Source organism: Anabrus simplex, unplaced genomic scaffold (genome assembly GCF_040414725.1).
Source record: "Anabrus simplex isolate iqAnaSimp1 unplaced genomic scaffold, ASM4041472v1 ctg00000133.1, whole genome shotgun sequence".
Taxonomy (NCBI): Eukaryota; Metazoa; Arthropoda; class Insecta; order Orthoptera; family Tettigoniidae; genus Anabrus; species Anabrus simplex.
The window spans coordinates 21,315-31,971 of record NW_027130082.1 but is presented as its reverse complement, the minus strand read 5'-3'; positions in this window follow the sequence as shown (position 1 = coordinate 31,971).

Genomic DNA, 10,657 nt, shown 5'->3' with positions numbered 1-10,657 from the left:
AACGTGCATCTGGTAACCCAAAAATTATAAAACGGTTTTAAATACTTTTACCCGTCATTCTATTGATATAGCCCGCTAGGGGAGTGCCCCACTACGGCCCTCTCTCTGTCAGGGCCGTCCTTGGGTGCTTTTTAGACACTTTAAGAAATCACGATGGATGCAGATTGCTATTAATCCTCCGTGCAACTGGTGATTGAAAACGTGCATCTGGTAACCCAAAATTTCAAATATGGTTCAAAATGAATTTAAAGGCACCCCTCTCATTGTTCCCCGCTATGGGAGCACCCCACTAAGGCCCTGTCTCGGTCGGGGCCGACCTGAGTGCTTTATAGACACTTTAAGAAATCGCGATGGATGCAGATTGCTATTAATCCTCCGTGCAACTGGTGATTGAAAATGTGCAACTGGTGATTGAAAACGTGCACCTGGTCACCCAAAACACGGTTCTCTATGCGGTTAGCGGTGTTCCATCTATTCATGTCCGCTTATGGCGCACCCTACTACGGACCTTTAGCAATGGGGGCCGGCCCGAATTATTTATGGAAGGTCTGATGATGATTTTTTTTTTTTTTCCACCATCTCTTTCTCTCTCTGCCGGGGCCGGCCAAGAGTGCTTTATGGACGGTTTAAGACATGACTATGGATGCAAATGCTCATTTTCCTCCGTGCACCTGGTGATTGAAAACGTGCATCTGGTAACCCAAAAATTATAAAAGGGTTTTAAATACTTTTACCCGTCATTCTATTGATATAGCCCGCTAGGGGAGTGCCCCACTACGGCCCTCTCTCTGTCAGGGCCGTCCTTGGGTGCTTTTTAGACACTTTAAGAAATCACGATGGATGCAGATTGCTATTAATCCTCCGTGCAACTGGTGATTGAAAACGTGCATCTGGTAACCCAAAATTTCAAATATGGTTCAAAATGAATTTAAAGGCACCCCTCTCATTGTTCCCCGCTATGGGAGCACCCCACTAAGGCCCTGTCTCGGTCGGGGCCGACCTGAGTGCTTTATAGACACTTTAAGAAATCGCGATGGATGCAGATTGCTATTAATCCTCCGTGCAACTGGTGATTGAAAATGTGCAACTGGTGATTGAAAACGTGCACCTGGTCACCCAAAACACGGTTCTCTATGCGGTTAGCGGTGTTCCATCTATTCATGTCCGCTTATGGCGCACCCTACTACGGACCTTTAGCAATGGGGGCCGGCCCGAATTATTTATGGAAGGTCTGATGATGATTTTTTTTTTTTTTCCACCATCTCTTTCTCTCTCTGCCGGGGCCGGCCAAGAGTGCTTTATGGACGGTTTAAGACATGACTATGGATGCAAATGCTCATTTTCCTCCGTGCACCTGGTGATTGAAAACGTGCATCTGGTAACCCAAAAATTATAAAACGGTTTTAAATACTTTTACCCGTCATTCTATTGATATAGCCCGCTAGGGGAGTGCCCCACTACGGCCCTCTCTCTGTCAGGGCCGTCCTTGGGTGCTTTTTAGACACTTTAAGAAATCACGATGGATGCAGATTGCTATTAATCCTCCGTGCAACTGGTGATTGAAAACGTGCATCTGGTAACCCAAAATTTCAAATATGGTTCAAAATGAATTTAAAGGCACCCCTCTCATTGTTCCCCGCTATGGGAGCACCCCACTAAGGCCCTGTCTCGGTCGGGGCCGACCTGAGTGCTTTATAGACACTTTAAGAAATCGCGATGGATGCAGATTGCTATTAATCCTCCGTGCAACTGGTGATTGAAAATGTGCAACTGGTGATTGAAAACGTGCACCTGGTCACCCAAAACACGGTTCTCTATGCGGTTAGCGGTGTTCCATCTATTCATGTCCGCTTATGGCGCACCCTACTACGGACCTTTAGCAATGGGGGCCGGCCCGAATTATTTATGGAAGGTCTGATGATGATTTTTTTTTTTTTTCCACCATCTCTTTCTCTCTCTGCCGGGGCCGGCCAAGAGTGCTTTATGGACGGTTTAAGACATGACTATGGATGCAAATGCTCATTTTCCTCCGTGCACCTGGTGATTGAAAACGTGCATCTGGTAACCCAAAAATTATAAAAGGGTTTTAAATACTTTTACCCGTCATTCTATTGATATAGCCCGCTAGGGGAGTGCCCCACTACGGCCCTCTCTCTGTCAGGGCCGTCCTTGGGTGCTTTTTAGACACTTTAAGAAATCACGATGGATGCAGATTGCTATTAATCCTCCGTGCAACTGGTGATTGAAAACGTGCATCTGGTAACCCAAAATTTCAAATATGGTTCAAAATGAATTTAAAGGCACCCCTCTCATTGTTCCCCGCTATGGGAGCACCCCACTAAGGCCCTGTCTCGGTCGGGGCCGACCTGAGTGCTTTATAGACACTTTAAGAAATCGCGATGGATGCAGATTGCTATTAATCCTCCGTGCAACTGGTGATTGAAAATGTGCAACTGGTGATTGAAAACGTGCACCTGGTCACCCAAAACACGGTTCTCTATGCGGTTAGCGGTGTTCCATCTATTCATGTCCGCTTATGGCGCACCCTACTACGGACCTTTAGCAATGGGGGCCGGCCCGAATTATTTATGGAAGGTCTGATGATGATTTTTTTTTTTTTTCCACCATCTCTTTCTCTCTCTGCCGGGGCCGGCCAAGAGTGCTTTATGGACGGTTTAAGACATGACTATGGATGCAAATGCTCATTTTCCTCCGTGCACCTGGTGATTGAAAACGTGCATCTGGTAACCCAAAAATTATAAAACGGTTTTAAATACTTTTACCCGTCATTCTATTGATATAGCCCGCTAGGGGAGTGCCCCACTACGGCCCTCTCTCTGTCAGGGCCGTCCTTGGGTGCTTTTTAGACACTTTAAGAAATCACGATGGATGCAGATTGCTATTAATCCTCCGTGCAACTGGTGATTGAAAACGTGCATCTGGTAACCCAAAATTTCAAATATGGTTCAAAATGAATTTAAAGGCACCCCTCTCATTGTTCCCCGCTATGGGAGCACCCCACTAAGGCCCTGTCTCGGTCGGGGCCGACCTGAGTGCTTTATAGACACTTTAAGAAATCGCGATGGATGCAGATTGCTATTAATCCTCCGTGCAACTGGTGATTGAAAATGTGCAACTGGTGATTGAAAACGTGCACCTGGTCACCCAAAACACGGTTCTCTATGCGGTTAGCGGTGTTCCATCTATTCATGTCCGCTTATGGCGCACCCTACTACGGACCTTTAGCAATGGGGGCCGGCCCGAATTATTTATGGAAGGTCTGATGATGATTTTTTTTTTTTTTCCACCATCTCTTTCTCTCTCTGCCGGGGCCGGCCAAGAGTGCTTTATGGACGGTTTAAGACATGACTATGGATGCAAATGCTCATTTTCCTCCGTGCACCTGGTGATTGAAAACGTGCATCTGGTAACCCAAAAATTATAAAACGGTTTTAAATACTTTTACCCGTCATTCTATTGATATAGCCCGCTAGGGGAGTGCCCCACTACGGCCCTCTCTCTGTCAGGGCCGTCCTTGGGTGCTTTTTAGACACTTTAAGAAATCACGATGGATGCAGATTGCTATTAATCCTCCGTGCAACTGGTGATTGAAAACGTGCATCTGGTAACCCAAAATTTCAAATATGGTTCAAAATGAATTTAAAGGCACCCCTCTCATTGTTCCCCGCTATGGGAGCACCCCACTAAGGCCCTGTCTCGGTCGGGGCCGACCTGAGTGCTTTATAGACACTTTAAGAAATCGCGATGGATGCAGATTGCTATTAATCCTCCGTGCAACTGGTGATTGAAAATGTGCAACTGGTGATTGAAAACGTGCACCTGGTCACCCAAAACACGGTTCTCTATGCGGTTAGCGGTGTTCCATCTATTCATGTCCGCTTATGGCGCACCCTACTACGGACCTTTAGCAATGGGGGCCGGCCCGAATTATTTATGGAAGGTCTGATGATGATTTTTTTTTTTTTTCCACCATCTCTTTCTCTCTCTGCCGGGGCCGGCCAAGAGTGCTTTATGGACGGTTTAAGACATGACTATGGATGCAAATGCTCATTTTCCTCCGTGCACCTGGTGATTGAAAACGTGCATCTGGTAACCCAAAAATTATAAAACGGTTTTAAATACTTTTACCCGTCATTCTATTGATATAGCCCGCTAGGGGAGTGCCCCACTACGGCCCTCTCTCTGTCAGGGCCGTCCTTGGGTGCTTTTTAGACACTTTAAGAAATCACGATGGATGCAGATTGCTATTAATCCTCCGTGCAACTGGTGATTGAAAACGTGCATCTGGTAACCCAAAATTTCAAATATGGTTCAAAATGAATTTAAAGGCACCCCTCTCATTGTTCCCCGCTATGGGAGCACCCCACTAAGGCCCTGTCTCGGTCGGGGCCGACCTGAGTGCTTTATAGACACTTTAAGAAATCGCGATGGATGCAGATTGCTATTAATCCTCCGTGCAACTGGTGATTGAAAATGTGCAACTGGTGATTGAAAACGTGCACCTGGTCACCCAAAACACGGTTCTCTATGCGGTTAGCGGTGTTCCATCTATTCATGTCCGCTTATGGCGCACCCTACTACGGACCTTTAGCAATGGGGGCCGGCCCGAATTATTTATGGAAGGTCTGATGATGATTTTTTTTTTTTTTCCACCATCTCTTTCTCTCTCTGCCGGGGCCGGCCAAGAGTGCTTTATGGACGGTTTAAGACATGACTATGGATGCAAATGCTCATTTTCCTCCGTGCACCTGGTGATTGAAAACGTGCATCTGGTAACCCAAAAATTATAAAACGGTTTTAAATACTTTTACCCGTCATTCTATTGATATAGCCCGCTAGGGGAGTGCCCCACTACGGCCCTCTCTCTGTCAGGGCCGTCCTTGGGTGCTTTTTAGACACTTTAAGAAATCACGATGGATGCAGATTGCTATTAATCCTCCGTGCAACTGGTGATTGAAAACGTGCATCTGGTAACCCAAAATTTCAAATATGGTTCAAAATGAATTTAAAGGCACCCCTCTCATTGTTCCCCGCTATGGGAGCACCCCACTAAGGCCCTGTCTCGGTCGGGGCCGACCTGAGTGCTTTATAGACACTTTAAGAAATCGCGATGGATGCAGATTGCTATTAATCCTCCGTGCAACTGGTGATTGAAAATGTGCAACTGGTGATTGAAAACGTGCACCTGGTCACCCAAAACACGGTTCTCTATGCGGTTAGCGGTGTTCCATCTATTCATGTCCGCTTATGGCGCACCCTACTACGGACCTTTAGCAATGGGGGCCGGCCCGAATTATTTATGGAAGGTCTGATGATGATTTTTTTTTTTTTTCCACCATCTCTTTCTCTCTCTGCCGGGGCCGGCCAAGAGTGCTTTATGGACGGTTTAAGACATGACTATGGATGCAAATGCTCATTTTCCTCCGTGCACCTGGTGATTGAAAACGTGCATCTGGTAACCCAAAAATTATAAAACGGTTTTAAATACTTTTACCCGTCATTCTATTGATATAGCCCGCTAGGGGAGTGCCCCACTACGGCCCTCTCTCTGTCAGGGCCGTCCTTGGGTGCTTTTTAGACACTTTAAGAAATCACGATGGATGCAGATTGCTATTAATCCTCCGTGCAACTGGTGATTGAAAACGTGCATCTGGTAACCCAAAATTTCAAATATGGTTCAAAATGAATTTAAAGGCACCCCTCTCATTGTTCCCCGCTATGGGAGCACCCCACTAAGGCCCTGTCTCGGTCGGGGCCGACCTGAGTGCTTTATAGACACTTTAAGAAATCGCGATGGATGCAGATTGCTATTAATCCTCCGTGCAACTGGTGATTGAAAATGTGCAACTGGTGATTGAAAACGTGCACCTGGTCACCCAAAACACGGTTCTCTATGCGGTTAGCGGTGTTCCATCTATTCATGTCCGCTTATGGCGCACCCTACTACGGACCTTTAGCAATGGGGGCCGGCCCGAATTATTTATGGAAGGTCTGATGATGATTTTTTTTTTTTTTCCACCATCTCTTTCTCTCTCTGCCGGGGCCGGCCAAGAGTGCTTTATGGACGGTTTAAGACATGACTATGGATGCAAATGCTCATTTTCCTCCGTGCACCTGGTGATTGAAAACGTGCATCTGGTAACCCAAAAATTATAAAACGGTTTTAAATACTTTTACCCGTCATTCTATTGATATAGCCCGCTAGGGGAGTGCCCCACTACGGCCCTCTCTCTGTCAGGGCCGTCCTTGGGTGCTTTTTAGACACTTTAAGAAATCACGATGGATGCAGATTGCTATTAATCCTCCGTGCAACTGGTGATTGAAAACGTGCATCTGGTAACCCAAAATTTCAAATATGGTTCAAAATGAATTTAAAGGCACCCCTCTCATTGTTCCCCGCTATGGGAGCACCCCACTAAGGCCCTGTCTCGGTCGGGGCCGACCTGAGTGCTTTATAGACACTTTAAGAAATCGCGATGGATGCAGATTGCTATTAATCCTCCGTGCAACTGGTGATTGAAAATGTGCAACTGGTGATTGAAAACGTGCACCTGGTCACCCAAAACACGGTTCTCTATGCGGTTAGCGGTGTTCCATCTATTCATGTCCGCTTATGGCGCACCCTACTACGGACCTTTAGCAATGGGGGCCGGCCCGAATTATTTATGGAAGGTCTGATGATGATTTTTTTTTTTTTTCCACCATCTCTTTCTCTCTCTGCCGGGGCCGGCCAAGAGTGCTTTATGGACGGTTTAAGACATGACTATGGATGCAAATGCTCATTTTCCTCCGTGCACCTGGTGATTGAAAACGTGCATCTGGTAACCCAAAAATTATAAAACGGTTTTAAATACTTTTACCCGTCATTCTATTGATATAGCCCGCTAGGGGAGTGCCCCACTACGGCCCTCTCTCTGTCAGGGCCGTCCTTGGGTGCTTTTTAGACACTTTAAGAAATCACGATGGATGCAGATTGCTATTAATCCTCCGTGCAACTGGTGATTGAAAACGTGCATCTGGTAACCCAAAATTTCAAATATGGTTCAAAATGAATTTAAAGGCACCCCTCTCATTGTTCCCCGCTATGGGAGCACCCCACTAAGGCCCTGTCTCGGTCGGGGCCGACCTGAGTGCTTTATAGACACTTTAAGAAATCGCGATGGATGCAGATTGCTATTAATCCTCCGTGCAACTGGTGATTGAAAATGTGCAACTGGTGATTGAAAACGTGCACCTGGTCACCCAAAACACGGTTCTCTATGCGGTTAGCGGTGTTCCATCTATTCATGTCCGCTTATGGCGCACCCTACTACGGACCTTTAGCAATGGGGGCCGGCCCGAATTATTTATGGAAGGTCTGATGATGATTTTTTTTTTTTTTCCACCATCTCTTTCTCTCTCTGCCGGGGCCGGCCAAGAGTGCTTTATGGACGGTTTAAGACATGACTATGGATGCAAATGCTCATTTTCCTCCGTGCACCTGGTGATTGAAAACGTGCATCTGGTAACCCAAAAATTATAAAACGGTTTTAAATACTTTTACCCGTCATTCTATTGATATAGCCCGCTAGGGGAGTGCCCCACTACGGCCCTCTCTCTGTCAGGGCCGTCCTTGGGTGCTTTTTAGACACTTTAAGAAATCACGATGGATGCAGATTGCTATTAATCCTCCGTGCAACTGGTGATTGAAAACGTGCATCTGGTAACCCAAAATTTCAAATATGGTTCAAAATGAATTTAAAGGCACCCCTCTCATTGTTCCCCGCTATGGGAGCACCCCACTAAGGCCCTGTCTCGGTCGGGGCCGACCTGAGTGCTTTATAGACACTTTAAGAAATCGCGATGGATGCAGATTGCTATTAATCCTCCGTGCAACTGGTGATTGAAAATGTGCAACTGGTGATTGAAAACGTGCACCTGGTCACCCAAAACACGGTTCTCTATGCGGTTAGCGGTGTTCCATCTATTCATGTCCGCTTATGGCGCACCCTACTACGGACCTTTAGCAATGGGGGCCGGCCCGAATTATTTATGGAAGGTCTGATGATGATTTTTTTTTTTTTTCCACCATCTCTTTCTCTCTCTGCCGGGGCCGGCCAAGAGTGCTTTATGGACGGTTTAAGACATGACTATGGATGCAAATGCTCATTTTCCTCCGTGCACCTGGTGATTGAAAACGTGCATCTGGTAACCCAAAAATTATAAAACGGTTTTAAATACTTTTACCCGTCATTCTATTGATATAGCCCGCTAGGGGAGTGCCCCACTACGGCCCTCTCTCTGTCAGGGCCGTCCTTGGGTGCTTTTTAGACACTTTAAGAAATCACGATGGATGCAGATTGCTATTAATCCTCCGTGCAACTGGTGATTGAAAACGTGCATCTGGTAACCCAAAATTTCAAATATGGTTCAAAATGAATTTAAAGGCACCCCTCTCATTGTTCCCCGCTATGGGAGCACCCCACTAAGGCCCTGTCTCGGTCGGGGCCGACCTGAGTGCTTTATAGACACTTTAAGAAATCGCGATGGATGCAGATTGCTATTAATCCTCCGTGCAACTGGTGATTGAAAATGTGCAACTGGTGATTGAAAACGTGCACCTGGTCACCCAAAACACGGTTCTCTATGCGGTTAGCGGTGTTCCATCTATTCATGTCCGCTTATGGCGCACCCTACTACGGACCTTTAGCAATGGGGGCCGGCCCGAATTATTTATGGAAGGTCTGATGATGATTTTTTTTTTTTTTCCACCATCTCTTTCTCTCTCTGCCGGGGCCGGCCAAGAGTGCTTTATGGACGGTTTAAGACATGACTATGGATGCAAATGCTCATTTTCCTCCGTGCACCTGGTGATTGAAAACGTGCATCTGGTAACCCAAAAATTATAAAACGGTTTTAAATACTTTTACCCGTCATTCTATTGATATAGCCCGCTAGGGGAGTGCCCCACTACGGCCCTCTCTCTGTCAGGGCCGTCCTTGGGTGCTTTTTAGACACTTTAAGAAATCACGATGGATGCAGATTGCTATTAATCCTCCGTGCAACTGGTGATTGAAAACGTGCATCTGGTAACCCAAAATTTCAAATATGGTTCAAAATGAATTTAAAGGCACCCCTCTCATTGTTCCCCGCTATGGGAGCACCCCACTAAGGCCCTGTCTCGGTCGGGGCCGACCTGAGTGCTTTATAGACACTTTAAGAAATCGCGATGGATGCAGATTGCTATTAATCCTCCGTGCAACTGGTGATTGAAAATGTGCAACTGGTGATTGAAAACGTGCACCTGGTCACCCAAAACACGGTTCTCTATGCGGTTAGCGGTGTTCCATCTATTCATGTCCGCTTATGGCGCACCCTACTACGGACCTTTAGCAATGGGGGCCGGCCCGAATTATTTATGGAAGGTCTGATGATGATTTTTTTTTTTTTTCCACCATCTCTTTCTCTCTCTGCCGGGGCCGGCCAAGAGTGCTTTATGGACGGTTTAAGACATGACTATGGATGCAAATGCTCATTTTCCTCCGTGCACCTGGTGATTGAAAACGTGCATCTGGTAACCCAAAAATTATAAAACGGTTTTAAATACTTTTACCCGTCATTCTATTGATATAGCCCGCTAGGGGAGTGCCCCACTACGGCCCTCTCTCTGTCAGGGCCGTCCTTGGGTGCTTTTTAGACACTTTAAGAAATCACGATGGATGCAGATTGCTATTAATCCTCCGTGCAACTGGTGATTGAAAACGTGCATCTGGTAACCCAAAATTTCAAATATGGTTCAAAATGAATTTAAAGGCACCCCTCTCATTGTTCCCCGCTATGGGAGCACCCCACTAAGGCCCTGTCTCGGTCGGGGCCGACCTGAGTGCTTTATAGACACTTTAAGAAATCGCGATGGATGCAGATTGCTATTAATCCTCCGTGCAACTGGTGATTGAAAATGTGCAACTGGTGATTGAAAACGTGCACCTGGTCACCCAAAACACGGTTCTCTATGCGGTTAGCGGTGTTCCATCTATTCATGTCCGCTTATGGCGCACCCTACTACGGACCTTTAGCAATGGGGGCCGGCCCGAATTATTTATGGAAGGTCTGATGATGATTTTTTTTTTTTTTCCACCATCTCTTTCTCTCTCTGCCGGGGCCGGCCAAGAGTGCTTTATGGACGGTTTAAGACATGACTATGGATGCAAATGCTCATTTTCCTCCGTGCACCTGGTGATTGAAAACGTGCATCTGGTAACCCAAAAATTATAAAAGGGTTTTAAATACTTTTACCCGTCATTCTATTGATATAGCCCGCTAGGGGAGTGCCCCACTACGGCCCTCTCTCTGTCAGGGCCGTCCTTGGGTGCTTTTTAGACACTTTAAGAAATCACGATGGATGCAGATTGCTATTAATCCTCCGTGCAACTGGTGATTGAAAACGTGCATCTGGTAACCCAAAATTTCAAATATGGTTCAAAATGAATTTAAAGGCACCCCTCTCATTGTTCCCCGCTATGGGAGCACCCCACTAAGGCCCTGTCTCGGTCGGGGCCGACCTGAGTGCTTTATAGACACTTTAAGAAATCGCGATGGATGCAGATTGCTATTAATCCTCCGTGCAACTGGTGATTGAAAATGTGCAACTGGTGAT